Source organism: Peromyscus eremicus, chromosome 2, assembly GCF_949786415.1.
Source record: "Peromyscus eremicus chromosome 2, PerEre_H2_v1, whole genome shotgun sequence".
NCBI lineage: Eukaryota > Metazoa > Chordata > Mammalia > Rodentia > Cricetidae > Peromyscus > Peromyscus eremicus.
The window spans coordinates 115,888,790-115,912,127 of record NC_081417.1 but is presented as its reverse complement, the minus strand read 5'-3'; the positions used below and the strand labels follow the sequence as shown (position 1 = coordinate 115,912,127).

The 23,338-nt window shown below is 43.1% G+C and overlaps 1 protein-coding gene across 1 annotated transcript in view; it reads right to left on the bottom strand.

The window, feature by feature from the left end:
- Dnajc6 (DnaJ heat shock protein family (Hsp40) member C6) overlaps nt 1-19,496 on the bottom strand; it is a 121,186-nt gene extending 101,690 nt beyond the window's left edge. The window contains exon 1 of the mRNA XM_059254579.1: nt 19,436-19,496. The gene's annotated coding sequence lies outside the window, so the exon portion shown is untranslated. The remainder of the gene's footprint in view (nt 1-19,435) is intronic.
- Nucleotides 19,497-23,338: the final 3,842 nt, after the last annotated feature.

Sequence of the window (23,338 nt, the reverse complement as noted above, 5' to 3'; positions counted from 1 at the left end):
CGGCCACCCGTAGGTTGGACAGCGCCCGAGGAAGTGTAGGTATAGCCGGGCAGCTCCCGGAGTGGCTGGAGGGGGAGGGAATAAACAGAAGCGAGTAAAGGAGGGGAGAGTCGAAGGGAGGGAGGCTGAAAGCGGAAAACGGGGCGGGGCGGGATGGGGAGGGGACCGCGACAACGCGGAGGGAGGGGTGTGTCAGCGCGCGCTTGCTTCAGAAAAAAAAGGGGCGGGGAGGGGGGGGGGAGGGAAGGAAGGTGTCTCAGGCCCGGTGAGCCTGGGAGACAGGGCACTATCACAGAGAGCCAGGCAGGCCCATTTCATGTAATTCGTCTTGTCTTTGTTGGAGGATTCGGCAAGTAAAAGCCGCCTGGGTGGTGATCGACCTGGTGGACTGGCTGGTAACTCCGGTAGGAGGGGGAAAAGAATCGTGCTGATGGCAGACCATTTGTGTACTCGGAGCAGAGCAGCATCTCTGCACATCCCCGGCACTGCACGGGATGAGCTGTGCACTTCCAGGTCTCTTACCCTTTAACTAGGAACCGGGAGAAAGGCCTCCCCAACTCAGCTGGCTTGGGGGATTTCTGGAAAGGAAAATACACCAGGTTGTCTTTCCATCCTCTAGCCTCTTTTTCTTTCACAGTTGTAGACAAGGGAAAAAATGTCATCATTGGAAGAGCTCTGTCACAAAGTTAATTAGGCTGGAGAGCCAAGGCCCTCTTCTTGAGGAAGGCTCGGCAAGCCTGTCTGCCTCGCCACCCACTTGTGATGCTTGTATTCTTAAAGAGGCCCCCAGCACTGTGCCAGGGTCAGACCTCCACGCTCTAGATAGGAACTCTGTTCAGTCTCAAGATACAATCGGCCGATGTTTGTTTTCACCTGATAGTGTTTCAGAAGGCTCCCTCCTCTGCTCAGGTGAAAGACTAGATAAAAATGTTGACTTAAGAGGATCATTCTTTTTTCTCTCCTGGCACTTGGATAAGGTAAAATGAAAAACTTTTAGAAGCACTCTGACAGTTTCCTGTGATAGAAGAAAAAAAGTGCATGTGTGTGCAATGTGTACGGGCACAGACACAAAGCCGGCTTGACCCGCTTCTTGGTTTACATAGGTTTCTCTTGATGTTATTATTTTGATCACATCAGGACACACACAAAAATCAAACAACAGCAACTAAGAGTCTTCCATCCAGATCATCTAGAATCTGAAGTCCCTGGAAACTCCAGCTCCTCATAGGCCAAACACAATAAATTCACTGGCTTGACGGGCATTTTCTTGTTCAAAGATGACACAGACACACATCCTGTGGGTAGAGAAGGAGTCTGGAGAGGTCAAGGATGCTGGGTGCTAGAACCCTTCATCCCTTCACCACTCCCTGTCCAGTGTGTTCCCATCTGCTGAGGTGGAGTGTGACCAGAAGCTGAAGCCATAGCTAATGCTTGCTTATAACAACTTTGAATGGTGGCAGGAAAAACTGAGATATGATTTTAAACACAAATGCTTTACTTTCAAACTTGCAGATCTGTAAGCCTGAGCTATTTTGGTTACTTCACTGAAGCAATAACTTTTAAAACCTAGTAACAAAATAGTTTCCAATGGCATTTAATAATCTCTTTCTGCATGTTCTCAATTCATTACTGACCCACAGGGAGTATAGAAATTTCATGTCCATCATGTGTGGACATTGGCAGATGCTGGCTTTATAGTCACTAAATTTAGAGAATTCAGAGACAACCATTTCTGAAAGTGAAAACTATTGTTTTCAAAGGGAGCCCTTTGGGTTATTTTTGCTACACTTCAGAATTGCAAGCACATTGGTAAAAGAAACTGAGACATATGCCTTTGTATTTTTGGATATCTATCTCCCAAGTTTGAAAATTTAAAGAAAGCTATGAATGGGCTAGACAGCATTTTTTTTTTCCTTTTCTGGGACAGAACCCAGAATCTCAAATATGGTAAGCAAAGGATGTACCACTGAGCTACACCCTGGGCCATATCATCTTATTTTTTTAGCTTTACAGTTAACATAAACTAAATCAATCAGAATAACTATTAATATTTCTACAAAGCTGGGCTATAATGAACACAGGAAGACTACACTATCTAGATTAATTTACAACAGCCTGAAGTCTAGAGTTTGGAGACCAACTTGGAACATGCACCAACTTAACTCTAACAGATTCCTAAAAAGCTCACTTCCTCCATGAAGATTTTTCTGCTCTGCACTAGCAAGTGTACAGTATACAACAAGTAGCATGACGGAGCTGAAGAGACAAACAGGATCCGACCCAGTCATCTATACGGAGCACATAAATGTCTCCTGTTGTCACTCCGCTGGCCTGTCTTCAAGGACAGCTCTGACCTATGCCTTTGCAATCCCAGTCCCTCCCATGATTGCAGCTGAGAGGAAAGTGTTCTTTTCTCCAGAAGCAGAAGATAGAGAGGTATCTGTGTTACTAGGAAGAACTTGGTGAGGGGTGGGTGGATGGAGAGATGGTTCAGCTGATAAAGGGCTTCCTTCTGAGCATGAGAAGTGACATTTGAGAGGGAGGCGGGGGAGGGGAGTTTGGGATTCAGATGTGGTGGTTCAAGTTTATAATCCCAGCACTGGAAAAGTGGAGAAAGGAGGAACCCTGAGACTCTAGACCAATGAGAGACCCTGTATAAACAAAAATAAAAAGTTGGGCGGACCACACCTAAGAAAACACAGCTGAGATCGAAATCAACTACTGACCACACATGTGCATGTGCCAGCCACCTTGTTCTGGGGATCCTCTGTCTCTGCCTTGGAGGCTGAGATTGCAAGTGAGCTGCCACATCCACTGAGCATTGTGTGTGGGTTTTGGAGATACAAATTCAAGAAAGCGCTTTAACCACTGAGCCATATCCTTGGCCCTAGTCCAGTGATTTTTTTTTTTAATGTAATTCATATTGTGGCCTTCGGGTAAATTGTAAAATGAACAGCAGTTCATAGTCATGATTTTCACCAAAAGGAAATAAATTGGAAAAAAAATAGGTTTTGGAATATGGGAAATGTGTGTGTGTGTGTGTGTGTGTGTGTGTGTGTGTGTGTGTGTTTACACTCAGTAAGGATACAGATCTAATTCTCAACGTAAGTTCTGATGGTAAATGTCTGCCTGTCTCTCTGATGAGCACAACCTCTGCTACAGAGCAGTTCCAGTGTTCCTAACTGTGACACCCCTCTACGCTGGGTTCACCTGAACAAGTGGATAACAAAGAATTCTTCCAAATTAGATGGTAAATGAGGACCAAGTCCCTGGTGCGTTCTTTCTGTTTCAAAGCCGGGTCTCTGGAACACGGTCCTTTAGTTTTCTGTTGTGGCCAATATAAATCGGCAAACAGCATTAAAACTTCGGTGGGCAGCACACCTCAGAGTCATATCAGGTTGTCTCCTAGTGGGACACGACCCGTGAATATGCACAACTGAAGCACTAAACTGAGCAGTTCCCAGCTGTATCCCAAACATGTTTGGTTTGCCTGGACTTTAAAAAAGAAAAACTTTAAGTTTACATGTCTTTCCAGAAGGTTCCCAGGATCTAGTTTGAGCGCCACATCCCACCACCATTCCCAGCCTACTGCCCTACTTCCTGCCAGCCCTCACAGGCATTTGGACCTGAGACCCATAGTGTCAAAGTCTCACCTGAAGGACCAAGGACAGGACCAAGACCAGTGACAAAACCTACATCTTTGAGCCACAGCCAAGAAGAAAGAGGACCAGGCTGGGAATCTTTTCTCACTCTGTTCTTCGTCATCAGGGTGGACCCAACCCATTGTCTTCCTGGCAGTAAAACCAAAGGTACAGATTTTCAGGAGTCTCTTGGGCTCAAATTTCCTATCTTCTTAAAACTTAACCTTTCCTTCTCCTCCTCCAAATGATGTCCAGAGGGGAAAACTCCAGTCACTCAAGCGCTCCCATTTGCTACGCCCCAGCAGATCAAGGTTTCAGCAGAGAATCGCATGTGTAACTTGGAGCAGCTGCCAAGAGTTACATACAGCAACACACAAGAGCAAGCAGGCAGTGAGCTGGAAGATGATGAGTGTGCCATGGTATCACCGACCCAAGACAATCCCTACTTAACATTACTTGGGAGTAGAGATGTCTATTTTGGGTGTCTGACCAAGTGCTGGGTCTCCTGGAAGGCAAAACCAGTTTTCTAGGTAGGGCATACTTTCCAAGACAACTCATCCTGAAAACTGTGCTTCCTTCCAGAGCTGGTAGTAATACAGATAACTCACCAGTTAGTTCCCATTTTCAGGTTCCCTTTCTTGCTCAGCTCTCACACCCCTGACAGCCCTGCAAATGCCATCTTACTTTTAAGCAAACTTGGAGTCCCTGCGTCTCTCACCCAAGCTCACACAGATATCAGGACTCAAATGTCAAATTTTCTGGTCACACTTGGCCGCTACACAAGGCTACAGTGACAACTCCACTGTGAGAGAGAATCTTCAAGCCGGTGGGGTCACCGCACTTCTCTGGCATTCCTTTCTCAGGGTGACCAGTGAAAAGGGAACGGCCCTGGCTGTACTGCCCATGTGGCAGCCTGTGCTCAGCGAAGCCTGAAATTTTCTGATTGATAAGGCTTCCTCATATGCACTCTTGCTTTTAAACAACTGGTTCAAAGAGCATTTCGGGTCGTACACCTAAAAGTTGATGCTTGGCTACCCTTTGTTCACTTCCAAGCCATTAGAAGAGCTGGGTGGTGGTGATGCATGCCTTTAATCCCAGCACTTGGGAGGAAGAGGCAGACAAATCTGAGTTGGAGGCCAGCCTGGTCTACAAAGTCAGTTCCAGGACAGCCTGGGCTACACAGAGAAACTCTGTCTCAAAAACCCAAAGAGGGGAGGGGATGACTAGAAGGAAAATGCTTTTATTTTCATCAAAAGCAAGCTCCTAGCTCACCCCAATACTATATTGGCAATTGTAAATTAAAACTACTTAAAATACAGGGTTTTTTTTTTTTTTAAGTAACTAAGTAACACCTAAATGATGCATGGTGGCACACACTCGTCATGCCAGCACTCAAGAGGCTAGAACAGGATAGAAAGTTCGAGGCTGGGCGAGGCTACATAGTGAGACTTTATTTCAGATAAATAAATGTTTAAAAATAAAAAGTAAAGCTTGAGACAGGCTTGGTGATGCATGCCTGTTTCTCCAGCACTTAGGACACAGAGGCAGGAAGATGGTGACAAGTTTGAAGTCACAAAGATGTAAAAAACAAACTCTTAACGTTGAAAGTGGTTTGGCCTCTATTACATTTGACACGTCAGTATGCAAGTCTAAGCACACAGAGATTAAAGAGACATGGAGAAAAGCCATGGACTTTGAAGGAAACATTATACCTATGTTTGAGTGCTGTCCAAACGTGCATATGCAAGTTTTCTATGACCTGGCATGGACTCACAGCCATACTTTTCTTCTCTCCCTCACAGAATGAAACAAAGTAAGATGCATGAAAGTGGGCATTGTGATGATTGCCACCAGGCCTGATGACCTGAGTTCCATTTCCAGAACCCGCATGGAAGAAGGAAAGAATACACTCCTATTTGAGTCACTCTCTGACCTCACACACTCCTACCCCACCGCACAAACAAATAAATTTAACTTTAAAAAGTTTTAAAGATACATGAAAGCACATAATAAAAAGGAAACCTTTCAAATGTTGCATTTTACCAAATCTAAGAATCCATTTTTAAGTCACAGCATTTAGAAAGAAAAAACATGATACAGATGCAAATATGACCTATCAATTTTAAGATGCTTCAAGATTTCATTAATGTTTACATAAAAAAAAACTGCTTTAGAATTGTCATAGCATTCTTAACTATGTATTATGCTGAGAGCTGCTGGTAGTGACGGCTTTACCAGAGGCTGTGGGAGTATACAGCAGGTGACAACTAGTATTCAACAGGTCAATAACTCTCTGATGGGAAACCCCACTTTGCAAAGACCATGGGGTCACTGATTGTAAGTGACTGGCTGTACTCATCTGTAATTTTTCTCATGTGCCACTACATTTCTCCCCTAAGAACTGCCATGGGTGTTTTCCCACTGCTTGTGTGTTTATCTCATGTACATATTTCATCTATTGGGCACACTTATAGCTATGGATAGTCAGGAAGATGATTTCTGCTTAAGCTGTATAATTCTGATGAACAGAAATAATACTGGGATTTTTTCATAACTGACATAACAAAGTAACAGTATTCTCAGTCACAAAGACAGCCTTTTACACATTTAGCTAGCTCAAAACAGACTAGCTGCCCCTGCAGAGAATACACAAAGACAAGTTCCCAAGTGTTTGTTGAATCAAGGCAGGGCATGAAACAACTTTGGTAGACATAACCCTCTACAGTAATGGACTTTCTGCACATACCCCTACCACTCAAGGTACAGCCAACTAATTGTTTAGGTCCTGGGTTTCAATGTCACTTCCCATCTGGGAACCCACTCAGAGCTACGTGTTACTTTACTCACCATGCCCAGTCAGCACCACTTCCCTAGCCTGAGAGAAACTGTGTGACTTACCATGTGTTATGAGAATGGGTCAGATCCTGATATTGTAACATATAATTGTCCAGAGTTTGGCTGTTGAAGTGTGTGTGTGTGTGTGTGTGTGTGTGTGTGTGTGTCTGTGTGTGTGTGTCTGTGTGTGTGTGTGTCTGTGTGTGTGTGTGTCTGTGTGTGTGTGTGTGCACGCATGCGCATGCATGCTAAAAGGAAGATGTAGCTGAGTGTGTAGAGAGAGAATGTGTGGAGATTTGTAACTGTGTGAAGACAAGGAAGATAAAGCTGTATAGAAAAGAGATGAGTATGTAGGACAGAGATGTGGATATAGGGCAGAGAGGTATGTGAAAAAGGGAGTGAGTGAATGATGTAGTAGTGTGTGAAGGAATGTAGCAGCGTAGAGAGAAGAAATGTGTATAGGAGAGATGTGGAGATAGATAGATAGATAGATAGATAGATAGATAGATAGATAGATAGATAGATAGATAGATAGATAGATGAGATGTATATAGAAGTATATGGCTTTGCAGGGAGAGATGTATGTATGTAAAGAGATATATAGCTGTATGTAAAGAATGTAGCCATGTGGACATAGATTTTCAGAAAGAGATTTTTAAAATGAAGTAAAAGAGAAAGTTACTGTCAGAAAGCATGTATGTTTCCTTATTTTTTTTTTCCCTCAGATAGAAAAGTCTAGCCCTCAGATAGATAAGAATTTTTCCTAAGCCCTCACTGCTGTGGGATGTTCTGTATGTTAAATGTGTTGCTCTGATTGGTTAATAAACAAAACATTGATTGGCCAATAGCCAGGCAGGATGTATAGGTGGGACAAGGAGAGAGGAGAATTCTGGGAACAAGAAGACTGAGGCACAGAGACGCTGCCAGCCGCCGCCATGAGAAGATATTAAGATACCAGTAAGCCACGAGCCACGTGGCAACTTATAGATTAATAGAAATGGGTTAATTTAATATATAAGAACAGCTAGCTAGAAGCCTGCCATGGCCATACAGTTTATAAGTAATATAAGTCTCTGTGTGTTTACTTGGTTGGGTCTGAGCGGCTGTGGGACTGGCGGGTGAGAGAGATTTGTCCTGACCGTGGGCCAGGCAGGAAAATTCTAGCTACACCTCACTACTCTGAGGCATTCTTTTTGCTACCCTGGAGTAGTTCTGGGAGCTGGCTTCCCAGGCTGCAGTAGTATTAGCCTGATATCGCCAATGTCCCCGGCAAGTATTTTAAGCAACCCTGGCAGTTACAGAAAGACAATCCACATCACGGTTTAGCAGGCCCTGCACCGTTCCTGCTACATGTCAGGTGCAGCAGAAAGCACCCAAGAGAATGAAAATACAAAATGGTATTTGGGGACTATCTTTAGCTTACAGAATAATCCACCCTACATTTCCTTAATGAGCTCACTTACTTCAGATATAGTTACCAAGGTTGCTTGCTAGTATTTGCCCTTTTGTTTTGGTTTGGGTTTTTGTTATGTTTTGTTGTTCTGTTTTTTGTTTTTGACAGGGTCTTGCTTTAGGTCGCTGGCTGGCCTGGACGTTTGGCATGTCTTTCGACTTTTCAAGAAAATGTTCGTGGCATGACGCTATGCCTGTGCTGCCATTGCATCAGTAACCCATGGAGATCACATGGTAAAACCATTGGCCTAAGAAATGTGTTGTATGCAAAAGAATTACTGAAACAAATAAGAGCTAGAGAGAGTGAAAATGATGCCACTAAAAAGCAGGCAGCAATCCTGAAGGAGTCCCGGATGAGGAGCCCAGCTTGCCAGCGCAGGTAAGAGGCTGTGTCTACACCCGTCTTCAGCAGACATTAGGATGTGAAAAAACTCATAAGAAGCTGAGGAAATAGAAAGAAGCAAATTCAATTCTAGATTCAGTGAAGTCAGCAGCCTGAAACCTTGTACAGGGTGTTTTCTGCAACCCTGGGTCCATTCAACAATTCATCATTTTTGCCCACTGCTGTGTGTTCAGTTATATGAGGACATGATTCCTTTCATGCAGTTGAATAACCAAGTGTGTGAAATAAGTGATGCATCTAATTAAAGATAACTAAGTAACTCATAGAAACACTGGCTGGTTTCATGTTCTCTTTCACGCAGAGAAACCTCAGCTACGCAAACTGGCAGATGCTAATAGACTACTTCAGAGCTCAGCTGCTCTCCATCAGGGAGAAACAGGTAAACTTTCACCTTTTTTAGGTAGAGCTCCCCCAAGTCAGGTGCAAGCCAGCACAGGACTAAATCTTGGATGTTCCTATGAGCCCTGCCTCATTATGTATGGTTTTTACAATCTGAAGCCCCCCCCCAAAACCCCATTATGCCTAGCCAAGCGCTGGGGCCCAAAGCACATGGAGCACCTGGCAGCTACCGTGTGGTGACGGCACAGAGGGAACCAAGTCTGAGTGTCGGTGCTCAGTCTAGAACACCAAAGCACTGCTGCCTCCTGGCTACACGTGGCTGGAAGAATCTAGCCTTTCTGGACATTAAACTGAATTCTTGGGCTGCTCATGTTTTTAACTTGTTCAATTTTTGAAAAGTCCTACAACAAGAATTTCATTCAAAGAGACCAGAGTTCTAAAATGAGCTGTTTGGGCTAAACAGTTATTGAAGGTGTCCACCTACATCCCTCTCCATATTCAGGGTTAACAGAACCCACTCAGCTGGGAGTCTAACCATTCAGAATAAAGAACATACGTTTCGTTTGTCTCTCATGGTGTGGACCTGCCACACGTAGCTTTCTACAATCTGCTAGACATACACACAGGGCTGAGTTGTAGCTACTGTAATATAGAAAGAAGCCATGTTAGCAGTTGCTGGCATTGATCCTTAAAAGCAAGTGCAGGTACAACATCCTGCTTCCAATCTTTTGCTTTTTCTTCTGGCTGGACATTGGAGCTCCCACAGACATCTCAAACCACGAGGTAGGCTTCAGGATAAAAGGTTTTGGCACCGAAGCAAAAGACATAAGAACCCCGAGCCCCAGAAATCCATGGCAGCCACGCGATAATTATCTCTAGATTAGTTAAGGGAAAGAAAGAAAGAAAGAAAGAGAGCCCTGTGGTGAGTCACTCTTTTTCTTCTTCCTGTTACAAGCAGCCATTCTAGTCCCCAATGGGATATAATGTTCCACCTGACCTCTGGATCTCAATTCTTCATTCACCACAACAGTGACTAGGAATTCCATCTCCATATGGCACAGACACGTTTTATAACTTAAGACTCTGTTAGCTCACTCATAAAATTGTTACATCTAAGTGATAAGGCAGCTATTAAAATTGTGTGACATCAAGGACATAAAGAGCTTAGCTTGGTGGCTGGCTGTGGTGTTTTCTGCTGCGCTTCAGCAAGTACATGGCTGTGTCTACTGTACCTGACTCCAAGGCCAGTGATGCACTAAGGTCCCCAAAGACTTCTTAGGGACAGGCCCAGCTCAGACCTGCAATCCTGGTTCAGGTCACCTATGATTTCCCTAGTCTCTGCTCCTTCCTTTGTACAGAATTCTATTTCTTCGATCTACCTCTATAATTCCAGTGTAGTCTAGAGCACTTGAAGCCATCCAAGTTGATCACATGACTTAAAACAGTTTGTAGCTATCTGAGACACAATAGTTCTAAGACTGTTTGATATGGCCAAGTGAGAATCTGATTCATTCTCCATCTGTCCAAAAAATAATAATAATGAATGAGAAATTTAGGTAATGAGAGGGAGGCATTTCTATTTTATTGTTTTATTTTTCACTTTTTATTATAGAAGTTATCAGGCACACACAAACATAGATTAAATGATGTGGTTGATTCCTTTGTACCCACAAAGCAACATTAATACCAAGACATAATCAACCTTCTTTCATATGTATAACCCAACTTCATGTATTCACTCACTCATTCATTCATGTACTCAGTCTTTTCTCTTGCAAGGCTGAGGACCAATCCAGAGCCTCGTGCATGCTAAGCCACTAAGCTGTACCCCACCCCAGCCCTCCTCAATGTATTAAAGTGCATTTCAGGCTTCAGATTATTTATCATTAAATACTTCAATACGTAGTACTTTAAATTTTTTTGGCAGGCGGGGGGATGCTATTAAATTTCACCCATGCCAGAAGCAGAGCAAGATGTACCCCAGCTTGTTGAGAGGCTAAAGCTACCCACCGGCTCCTTGTCAGGTGACCCACAAAAAAGTCTGCTACCTCCCCATTGGCTAACTTCTAGTGAAAGAGATACAGCATCCATTTAGCTTCTTGTCCCTGCTCACCGCCGTCCACACCACGTGCACCTCTCCCAGCCCTGGTTATAGTCTGGGCCTTGCTGGCCAGCAGATCTGGAAGCTAGCATGGGATTAAGGTTTCTGCAGCCAGAGTATTGGACAGAATGTTAAAGTAGGAAGGAACTGTAGAGGGCAGGCGATCCCTTTCAATTTAGAGATAAGAAAAAACGAGTCAGAAGAGGAAGCAAATTGATTCACATCTGAAACGCAAACTCAATTATAGGACTGTGCTGGCTGCTTTCTGTGTCAACTTAACACAAGCTAGGGTCATTTGAAAAGAAGGAATCTTAATTGAGAAAATGCCTCCATATAACCGGCCTGTGGACAAGTCCACAGGGCATTTTCTTGATTGATGATGGATGTGGGAGAACCTAGCTCACTGTAGGTGGTGCTACCCCTGAGCAGGCGGTCCTAGATGGTATAAAAAAACAAACTGAGCAAGCCAGGGGGAACAAGCCAGTAGGCAACACTCCTCCAAGATGAAACAAATCCTTTCCTCCCTGTGGTGATTTGAATGATAATGGCCCCCATAGGCTCCTTATATTTGAACACTCATCCCAGTTGGTAGAACTGTTTAGGAAGAATTAAGAGGTGTGGCCTTGTTAGAGGAGGTGTGTCACTGAGGTTGGGCTTTGAAATTTCAAAAGCCCACACCAGGCTCAAATATCTCTCTCTCTCTCTCTCTCTCTCTCTCTCTCTCTCTCTCTCTCTCTCTCTCTCTGTCTCTGTCTGTCTCTCTGTCTCTCTCTCTGTCTCTGTCTCTCTCTCTCTCTCTCACTCTCTCTCTGCCTGATGCCTGAGAATCAAGATGTAAGCTCTCAGCTACTGCTCCAGCACTATTCCTGCCCACCTGCTACCACGCTCCCTGCCATGGTGATCATAGATTAATCCTCTGGAACTGTAAGCAAGTCCCCAATAAAATGCTTTCTTTTGTAAGTTGCCTGGCCTTGGTATCTCTTCACAGCAATAGAACAGTAACTAAGACACTCTTCAAGCTGCTTTTAGTCATGGTGTGATGGATTCATCACAGCAATAAAAACTCTAAAAAAGACAATGACTCAGCCCTCTATCTAGGTTAGCAGTTCTTCACCTCTGGGGTTTCAACCCCTTTGGGGGTCCAATGACCCCTTCACAGAAGTCACCTAAGACCATGGGAAAACACAGATATTTACATTATAATTCATAACAGCATCAAAACTACAGTTATGAAGTAGCAATGAAAATAATATTATGGGGGGGCAGTCACCACACCACGAGGAACTGTATTAAAGGGCTGGCCACAGCATTAGGAAGGCTGAGAACCACTGAGCTAGGTATTCAACACAATGTACACTTCACTTGCTGTTTCCCCTCAGAACTCAACTTCTTGTTTCACCTCACTGTGGTCTTTTTTTAATGATTATTATTACATTTTATTGCTTGTGTGTGTGTGTGTGTGTGTGTGTGTGTGTGTGTGTGTGTGTACCACAGCAGGCATGTGGAGGTCAGAGCACAACTTGAGGGAATTGTTTCTTTCCTTCTACCAGATCAGTAAGCTTGGCAGCAAAGTGCCTTCACCCACTAAGTCACCTTGCAAGAATCCCTACCTCAGTCTTGAAGTCCAGACATTTGGCATCCCTGGATTCCCCCCACCTGTCCAAGCCCAGCCTGCTCGTCAAATCTCTTTGTGGACAGCACTTCCCCAGGAGATCCTTAAGTCCTCAGAACTAGGGTAGATAGAATTCCATGAGGTCCCATAAAACACTGTACCTCTCCTAACATATCACAACATGCAGTACTAAAACTGCCAGTCTACATGTGTGTCTTCCCACTCCAGATGGTTTACTCCATGACGGAAGGGCCATGTTAGTACTCCATGTCTGACAGAGACCTGGAGAGTAAGTGAACAACTTCCCCGGGAAGTTGGTGAGGCATCTCTAGGAAACGCTCTGGTTTGCTGCTTCCCAGCCAGTACTGATGAAGACCATGGCACTGCATACAGAGGGATGCTTTCCTGACAAGCTCAGGTCAGACTCTCAGCATTTTTAAAATGGATTCACCCAACAAAGCTGCCACACGCTGCCATCTTGTATGGCATTTCTCTGGGATTGAAAAAAACAGATTTTTTTTTTGTCTTTCAAATCATATCAGCTTGAATTTTCTTTTTATTTTGGACCAGCTTCACATCCTCCAGACTCCCCTTTTTGAGTGATGTATGAACCATCACTCTAAAAGAATATCCCTTTAGACCATATGTGAATGACAGAATATAATGTTCACCTCTGTTCCTACAATCACCATGTCCGTGAGCTGTGGACCACAGAGAACTAAGTAATGGTGGAAAATAAGTTCATATACACATACATACATATATATATATATATATATATATATATACATACATACATACATACATACATACACATATGTAGTACTAACAACATCTGAAACTCAGTAGTTGAAAGACAATAACTGGTATGCACTCTTTCCCATTTCCTTTCAGGCTTTGCTACAAGGCTGCAGGGCACAGTGGTACCAATGCCCAGCTCCAGAAGAACTCCCCTGGTGTTACCAGGGGCCACTTCCTCCATCTGCAATCCTCACCATCAGGTTCAATGGGAAGTGATCTAACAGGGGTGGCCAAGAGCTAACGCCATAAAATTCAAGTCTGCACAACCCAATTTACTAGGATTCTCTTGGTGTATTTGTTTTAAATGTGGACTTTAAAGAGACTTGAGCATCTAGCCTGGGAGTTTGAAATTGGGCAAAATATAGAACTTCTTTAAGCCATAATTTGCTCTTTTTCCAAATGAAGCTTTTCAGTGTACTCGTTGGCTGTACATATTCATTACCACTGTGGTCCTTGCCTGTTTTACGTGGCTATAACAAAGGATGTGAGTTGAGGTCCTTTTAAAGAGGTTTATATGGCTCACAATTCTGGTAACCGGAAGGACCAAACAGCATGGTATAGTTGGCAAAGGCTCCCTGCTACTTTACAACATGGGAGAAAAGTGTTAAGAGACCCGGAACACAGAAGGGCACATTAGCTTGACAAGGAACCAAGAAAGTCAAGGCCTACTCTTGATAACAGACCACTCTTCACAGGAATAAACCTACTTTTTGTGCTATGGGAATTAAACCCCGGGCCTTGCATATGTTATAAGCTAAGCAGGTGCTCTACCACAAGACTGTATCCCTAGCCATCTTTTTATTTTATTTTTTTTTTATTTTGAGAAAGGCTCTTGCTAAGTTACCCAGGCTAGCTTTGAACTCACACTAGCACAGGCCTTGAACTCGGGATCTTCTTGCCTAAGCCTCCTGAGTAACTAGAATTATAGACTGATACCACCAGGCCCGGCATGAGTCCACACCCACGAGCCACTAACACGAAGCAACATTAATCCATTCAAGAGCTTGGAGCCCTCGTGACTCAGTTTCTCCACACTAAGCCCACCTCTTAAAGGGTCCGCTGCTCTCACAGTGCAATACTGGGGACCCATCTTTCAGCACACAAACCTTTGGGAGACAAGTCATATCTAAAACAGTAGACTCAGTACATATTTTCTTTAACCAATCATAAGAAGCACTCTTTCTGGAAAATTCCCCTCTTCTGTGACTGGAGTTGGAACTGCCCCAGCCCTACCCAGAATAATATGTAAAATGAAGCTGGGTCAACAGGGTATTCTAAAAACTAGAGAGTAAGTCAGACTGAATTCTGCTGTAGAGCAGAGATCATAGACAGCAGGCCTAGGATCTGTCTTGCTGATGCATCAGGACAGGAGATCTGAGTAGAAAATGTCACCAACTAAAAAGAAGTAAGTTGGAGAGAAAGAGAGAGCTAAGAAGACAGCATTCCAAGTGCAGTAATTCCAGAAACCCACTACCTTTCCATACTTACAAGACTCCCAGTTTTCTTTTTTAATTAAATCGATTTGCACTATATCTGTGGTGTATAGCCAAAAGAATTCTACCTGCTACAGGACACAGTGCTCACATCATTGTGACCCGGTACACTTAAGTTTGCTTATGTAAATGAATTATTTCTTCACTGTTATACATCAGGAGGAAAAACTAAGACATCCACACACAAGCTTACATTAAAATCTTAGTGATTGTTAATAAATAATCTTTAGATGAAAATGGAATCCCAACCTACACAGCAACATCTTTAATACATGTCCAGGTTAGAACTAACATTTATACAATACTTCACGGTCACAGAGCATAGCACTGGTCTGAAGAAATGGGATGCAAGCCACCAATAAGCAATAACTGTGTACTGTTTTCTCTTTTTGTCAACTTGACAGAGGCTAGATCATCTGAGAAGAAGGAATCTCAGAGGAGACAGTGTCTCTGTCACACTGGCCTGTAGGCAAGTCGATGGGGTGTTTTCTTGGTTAATGGTTGACATAAGAAGGCCCAGTCTACTGTGGGCAGCGTCACCCCTAGGCAGATAGTCCTGGAGTGTTTAAGAAAGCAGGCTGAGCAAGCTAGGTGGATCAGCCAGTAAGCAGCATCCCTCCATGGTGTCTGCTTCAGTCCCTGCCTCTAGATTCTGCTTTGAGCTCCGGCCCTGACTTCCCTCAGTGACCGAGTGTGACCTGGGAGTTATAAGACAACTAAAGCCTTCCCTCCCTGAGTTGTTTTTGGTCAGTGCTTATCACAGCAGCAGAAACTATAACTTTCAAATGTCTAGTGGCCACATTGAAAACTAAAGTGAAGCAAATGAATTCAGTTTTGTAGTGCCTCTCACTTATCTCAGTAGACACAAAGTATTGCCACTTCAATGTGGAGCCAGTAAGATTTTCTTCCTGCTACATACTTGATAGGCTTTACATTTTACATTTACAGTGTATCTCATTTTGCACTAGCCTCTTAGAGTGAGTGGCTACTGTGTGACCCAGCAAGCACAGCTATAAAATGTTTCCATCTCCCTAGCAACCTAAGACGACAAGCTTTTTGTAGTTACAAAGGAAAAAAACTAAAACTCAAAGAGGTAAACATTTTTTTTCCAACAACAACTAATCAGTGCACAGAACAGACTCCAACCTTGGCCTCTGGCCTCTGCTTCTGAAGCTCTGCACCTCACTCTGCAGTCTGCAGAGGAAGAACCATGCTCCACATGATCCTGAAGTACAGCCACATCAAAGGAACGCATGCGCAAAGGCCTCACCCATACAGTGCAGCCCATGGACATAAGGACTCTGTTTCTTCTCAGATCACAGAGAGCCTTTAATGAAAATAATCTCCAAATCCATACTTCTCTGTGAGTGTGTATTCATGGGTGGAATTAATTTCGGTCACTAACATATGTCTTCCCTCCATCACGTGTTCTCTAGCCTGTAAGGTACCCTCTGTGCTCACAAAACCAAATGTATGTGTGCATGCATATATATGCTATACATGTACACACACACACACACACACACACAGTTTCCATGGCTCTTACTAGCTCCAAAATGGCTGGAACAGTAAGTATACCTTTTGTTGAAGTATTTGGTCTTTACTTTTGGAAGCAGGTTTAGAGCCATAGAGGATAGAAAGTGTCTTTGTTCTGATGCGGGGGCAACTTACGCTTCAGAGCAAAACCTCTCTCTAGGCTTCTGTTTTCCTTTGCTCTGATCCTTTTTCTCCTCAAGGCACACTGTAATAATTAAGATTTTTCCTCCCCACATCAGATTAGTAAAACCATAATTATATTATAACCTTCTCCTGCTTTTCCTGTCTTACATCTTACCAGAAAGACATTCTTGTCCTACCTTGTCTAATAATAGATCCTAAGACCTTCATTCCACATGGCTTCCTGCCCCATACCAGAAAGAAAGGCACACTGTACAAAGAGGCCACAAAGAATCTGAACAGACAGGGTGTGCTGGCATCTCTGAGCATCAGACGCCGACCTTCTTTTTCTGTCTAGTCACACTGGTACAGTTACCCATGCTTCAGTCATGCCTATGCAATAGAGTCTCCATGAAAACCCAGTGGAAGGGTTCAGAGAGCTTCTGGGTAGCTGAACCTGTGGAGACTGAGGAAAGGGAACTGATCCACATCCCAGGAGCAGCCACACCCCTGCCACATAGTTCCATGTGTGTCTTCATCCAGGACCTTATTTGTGGCCTGACGATAAACCAACAAATGGGTTTCCCTGGGTTCTGTGAGCCACCCTAGCAAACGAACTAAGCCAAACCAGGGAGTTGTAGGGAGCTGCTGGTAGCCAGCTGGTCAGAAGCCTTGAAGCCTAGATTCCAGACTGATGCCTAAATAGTCCTGTGCAACTGAGCCCTTAACATTTGAGACTTGATGCTGCCCATAAGTAGGCAAGGGCAGAATTGAATTGAATTCTGCTACAGAATTGATTGCTTGCTAACTGATGATAAGAAATGACCAGGCATTTTGAGATCTCAGAAGTGATGTGTGCTGTAGTAGGAGAGCATACCGTTTAGTAACAGAAATGGAGTTTGCCTTGACTCACTATCCCTGGACCTCTCAAAGTGCCTAGGTTGAAGCCCTAAGCCCCTACTATGTAGATATTGGAGATGGGGACCTTCAGGAAGTAATTGGGTTAAGATGAGGTCATGTAGGATGAATGCTCAGCCCTAGCAAGACATTTATACCATCCCTAAGGCTGAAGGAAAAATTGCGGCAGAGGGGGTGGAAAGGACGTAAGAGCCAGAAGATAGGAGGAGGAGCTTCAGATCAGCCATTGCCGCCTGTACTCACAGGCTGTAATTGCCTGCATTGAGCCAGCAGAACCGTCCCGTTAACAGTCACCGAGGGGTGGGGGAGGACTCAGGGAACTCTACCACTTGCTGCTGTACTGCTCACTACCTGTGAGATTCAGGAAGAGGGAGATCCATTTCCTTCAGTGTTGTGCCCACTGATTAAACCACCAAGTTCCAATGGATAGTGTCAATCCAGTGGTCACACAGATGACCTCTAAATGGATAGTGTCAATCCAATGGTCACACAGATGACCTCTAAATGGACCACAAGACAAAACCAAAAGTCAAGACTCCAGGAAGGGGACAGGAAGGGAGGAGGAGGAGTTGATGAGAACGGGAAAGAGATAAGAGAGGATGTGGAGAGAGAATAATCAGAATACATTCTAAGTGTGTATGAAATTGTAGTACAATATAAGTCTATTTTTAAAATATTATTTTATAATGATGAGGTCATGAGGGCAGGAGCCTTGTGAAAGGGTTAGTAACTGTAAAAGAGATCAGAGCTTTCCATCATGTGAGGACACAGAGGGAAGGTAGTTTCCTTCGAGCCACAAAATGGTCTGTACCAGGTGCTAAGTCAGCCAGCATCTTGACCTCAACCTCCATGCACCTAAAACTATGAGACATAAACACCTATTGTTTGTACCACCCAGCCAGGGATACTTTGTTAGAGCAGCTTGAGCTAAGACACTGCAAGTGTACTGTCTGTGTGCCGAGGCCCCAAACCACCATGGACTTCCACTGACTTCCTTGGCTCCTCTTCTCCTCCAGAAGCATGAGTCCAAGCTAGCCAGCTGTAAGGTGGGAGCCACTTGGAGAAGCTGATCCCAGCATCTCAACTGACGCCCCAGGCATGAGAACAGCTGAGTGTGGCCCAAAACCTAAGTGATATGTGAACATCTTTCAGGATTGATACGATAAAAAGTATAATACTTTAGGGTAAGAAAATGGGCTGGAAGCTGCCTCCCTATGGCCCAGTAAGGATTGGTGGCACACGCCTTTAATCCCAGCACTCAGAAGGCAGAGGCAGCAGGATCTGTGTGAGTTCAAGGCCAGCCTAGCTACATAGTGAGTTCCAGGCCAGCCAAGACTACATAGTGAGATCCTGTCTCAAAGAGAGAAAGAAAAGATAGATTCTGTCCCATAGAAAGTAAGGAAGAGCATCAGAAATCCACAGAAAGGATGATAAGGTAGCTGGAAACTGCAGAGAAAGAGAAGAGAAGTCGGTGGAAAGGGAGTGGAGGGGAGTGGGGAAGCAGCAATACAGATCTGAATTCAAATCCTAACTCTACCACACAGTAACTACGTTAGTTAAATCACCCAAAGCTGATTAAACGTATACTTCTCTCCCAAAATCACTTCTAAAGATGTTTACATTGTCCAGCAGAGCAACTGACCTTTAATGGGCACTCAATACATCTCAGATCCCTTCCTCGCCTTCTCTTGTACCTAGCAAGGCCTACAAACCGATTATGGCTCAGTTTTATTCATATGTACAGCACCATCACTACACTTTATTCTTAATTTATTCTCAGCTCTTTTGACTTGACTGAACAAGTCAAATGACTCAAGATCTACTTGAGGAAGTTATCAGATACCTTGTGAGGACCGTGCTGTGGCTCAGTCCAAGCACTAAGGCCTCAGAACAAGGGAAGCAATGGTACAGTGGAGACCAAAGCCCCAAGGGCAGTAGAATGCTTCTGGTCTAAGTCCTGAAGTCTAAACTTGGAGTGCTGATGCCCAGGAGGGAAGAGTTGTGAACCCTGGATCCAAGAGACAAAGACCTAAAATCCTCCAGTCATTTTGTATTGTCTGATTGCCCTTGGCTGAAGGGATGGCAGCTGCCTACATTGAGGGCAGAGCTGCTTTACTTAGACAGTGACTGAAATGCCAGGCTCCTCAGGACACAGACATACCCCCCAAACAATGCTTTCTTTACCAGATCTCCAGGTAATCCTCACTCCAGCCAAGTTGACACCATCACAGAGATGAAAGCTCTTTACACTGAAAAGAAATTGGAGAAGACACAAATAAATGGAAATGCATCCTGTGCTTGAATGCTGTTAAAGTGTTCACCAATCAAAGCAAGTGAAAAACTCAGTGTAATCCCTCTCAAATTCCAGTAACATTAACCACAGAAAGAGAAAAATAATCCTAAAATTCACGTGAAATCACAAAAGACCCCAAATAGACAAAGCAACCGTAAGCAAACAGAGCAAAGCTAGAGGCATGATACTACTTAATTTCAAAATACACTACAAAGCTACAGAGACAAATCACACAACACCGACACCAGACTGACATGGAGACCAACAGGACAGACTAGAGCCCAGACATAATCTACACACTTAGACCCTCCTGACTTTCACCAAGGGTACCAAGAACACACAATGAGCAAAGAGTTAGACAACAAATGACCAACTGAAAATAGACATTTCTCCAAAGAAGACATACAAAGACCAACAGATATATGGAAAGGTGCTGAATATCTCTCATCATCAGTATAAATCAAAACCACGGTGGGCTCCTCCTCATCCTTAGAATCGCTACTACCAAAACAACACAAAGGGCACATGTTGACAAGTATGTAAAGAAAGAATACATACACACACACACACACACACACACACACACACACACACACACACACACCTGTGGGTGGAAATATAAGTTAATATAGCTATTGTGGAAAATTTTTAGAAGTTCCTCAGAATTAAAAATACAACAACTACATGATCCAGAGAACCCACACTCAAATGAAATGGAGTCAATATCAAATGAATACCTTCACAATGGCTAAGATATTGGATCAAACAAAGTATCTGTCACTATAGAACTTGATGAAGAAAATGGGGTATGCATACATAATGCAATACTGTTTAGCTATGAAAGGAGGAGACCCTATCATTTGGGAACACAGATGAACCTGGAGGATGTTAAGTGAACTAAGCCAGGCACAGAAAGACAAATGTCACATGATCTCACATATGTGGAATTTAAACAGTTGATGCAAACAGAAAGTAAAATGGTAATTACCACAGGCTGGCATGGTATGGAGTGGAGTGGGGGTGGAGAAATGTTAGTCAAAGGGACATAATTACAGGGATAAGTTAAAGAAGTTGACTGAATGGCACCATCACCGTGATGGCTTATTATATTATATACTTGAAAAATATAGAAAGAGTAAATTTATGTTCTCATCACAAAGTGGTAATTATGTGAAGTAATGCACTTGTTAATTAGCTAGATTTGACATTTCCACAACACAGACGCACGTGTGTATAAATATATATATATATCAAACATATAAATATTTGTAACATATATAAATATATAAATAAATGCAAATATATCTCAAAATGTCATATTGTACATTATATATATATGTATGTATATATATATATAAATAAAACAATCATGTCTGTAAATTTTTAGAAAATAATAAAATGACATAGAGATGTAGCTTAACAGCAGTGCACTTGTTTAACATGTGTGAGTTTCTGGGTTCGATCACTGGCACCAAAATGATTTTTAATGTGTAGCAAAGTTATTATTCAAGTTTTCTTAAGTGTCTATTTTCAACAGATCAAATCCATTAAAAATTTTAAAAATCAACATATGCTAAAACAAAGCTTTGAGAAGAAAGCATAAAATAATATCTTTACGACATTGAGGAAAATGGGAGTTTGCCAAACAGAATCCAGAAAGCAGGATTCAAAATGCAAAACCAGCAGACAACATTCAAGACTGTGGTGAATCTGAGGTTGGCTGCTCGGCAGTAGGACATATGCACAGCAAGTACGAGACCTTAGGTCCAATCCCCAGAAACCCTGCCCCAAAGAAAACAGCTTTTGTTCTTCCATCAAATACATCATAAGGAAGCTGGATATTATTGTACATTCCTGTAACTAATATTCATGAGGCTGAGGCAGGAGGATCTCAAGTTTAGGCTAGCACAGTTGAAAATCTGTTTGAAAAAAAAATCTTTAAGAGAATAAAAATACAAATACAAGCCATATTTTAAAGAAATATTCACAGCTGGGCAGTGGTGGTGCACGCCTTTAATCCCAGCACTCGGGAGGCAGAACCGGAAGGATCTCTGTGAGTTCAAGGCCAGCCTGGGCTACCAAGTGAGTTCCAGGAAAGACGCAAAGCTACACAGAGAAACCTTGTCTTGAAAAAAAAAAAAAAAAAAAAAGTATTCACAATACTTTTATCCAAAGAATGTATATATAAAATATATAATCAATAAGAAAAATCTGCACATCATGGCTGGTAAGATGGCCCAGCAGGTAAAGGCCCTTGAACCTGAAGTCTGGCAACCTGAGTTCAATCCCTGGACCCCAAGTGGAAGGAGAAAACCAACTCCTCAAAGTTACATATGATATGGCATGCATGCCCCCCACACACATATCATGCACACACACTAATAACTAATTAATTAATTAATTAATTAATTAATTTTCAAATCTACAAGTCAATAAGAACAACAAAGAAAGCCCAATAAGAAATTTGGCAAATCTGGTGACACATGCCTTTAATCCCATCACTTAGGAGGCAGAGGTAGGCAGATCTCTGAGTTCAAGGCCAGTGTGGTCTACAAAGTGAGTTCTAGGACAGCCAGGGCTACACAGAGAAACCCTGTCTTGAAGGGAAAAAAAAAATTGGTAAAAGTTATTAAACCAGATCTTTTACAAAAGGCTCTATCCAAGTGGCCAGTATATCATGACAAGGTACTTAACCCCTAAGTCATAATGGAAACTCAAATTATAACCACAGTGATCAACTCCATACCAAATAGGATGGCTAAAATTTTAAAGACTGATGGCATCAAATGGTAAAGATGTGGCTACACAAGGTGATCTCACAAAGCTGACATTACACCAGGTACCACCACTGGTAAGCCAAAGGGTCGCCCTCTGTGATGGAGATTCCTCATTGCCAACATGATTGCATTGAGAACTGTATACAAGACCAGAAAAATTACAAGTCTGGTGAGTCTGTGAGAACATTTCCAGAAAGGATTGACTAAGGAGGGATGACCTACCCTGAATGTGGGGGGTATCACACATGGGCTGCACAGAAGAAATAAAAAAAGGAAAAAATCAGATAATGCAGGTATTATCTATCTATCTTCTATTATCTATCTATCTATCATCTATCATCTGTCTATCTCTCTCTCTCTCTTTCTACTTAATGTGTGTCCTGAGTTGAGTAGTTTCTGCATCAGCTCCTGTCGCCATCATTAACTGCCACATCACAGGCCCCCAAATCCATGGAGCCTAAGAACATGTAGTGAAACCTCAGATACTGTGAACCAAAATCAATAATTCCTACTTTCAATACAGTCTCACAAGGATTTGGTCACAGCAAAAGTAATAATAATAATAAATAATAATAGCTAAAACACGAAACTGGCCCTGAGAAGTGGGGTCATCTCTGTGGCTACACCTGACTGATTGGTTTCTAGACTGTGGCATTCGTTTGCAAGAGAAATTTGGAAAAATTGGAAGTGGGCTAAGGAAAGTCTTGGCTGTTATAAGCAGAGGTTACTGGGCAATGAAGGCGGGAGTTCCAAGGACCAGAATGACCACAGAAATGTGGGTGGCGGTCATCGTTTAAATGAGCATTTGAACACTTGGTCCCCAGTTCGTGGTGCTGTTTGGGGAGAATAGGGAACTTTGAGGACATGTAGCCTTGATGGAGAAAGTATGTCACTAGGGGCAGGCTTTGAGGATTTATGGGCCTAGCCCACTTCCTCCTCACTTTCTCTGGCTGGGGTGTGATCTGGCTGCCTGCTGCCATACCTCCCTTACCATTATGAAGCCCTCCTCTAGAACTG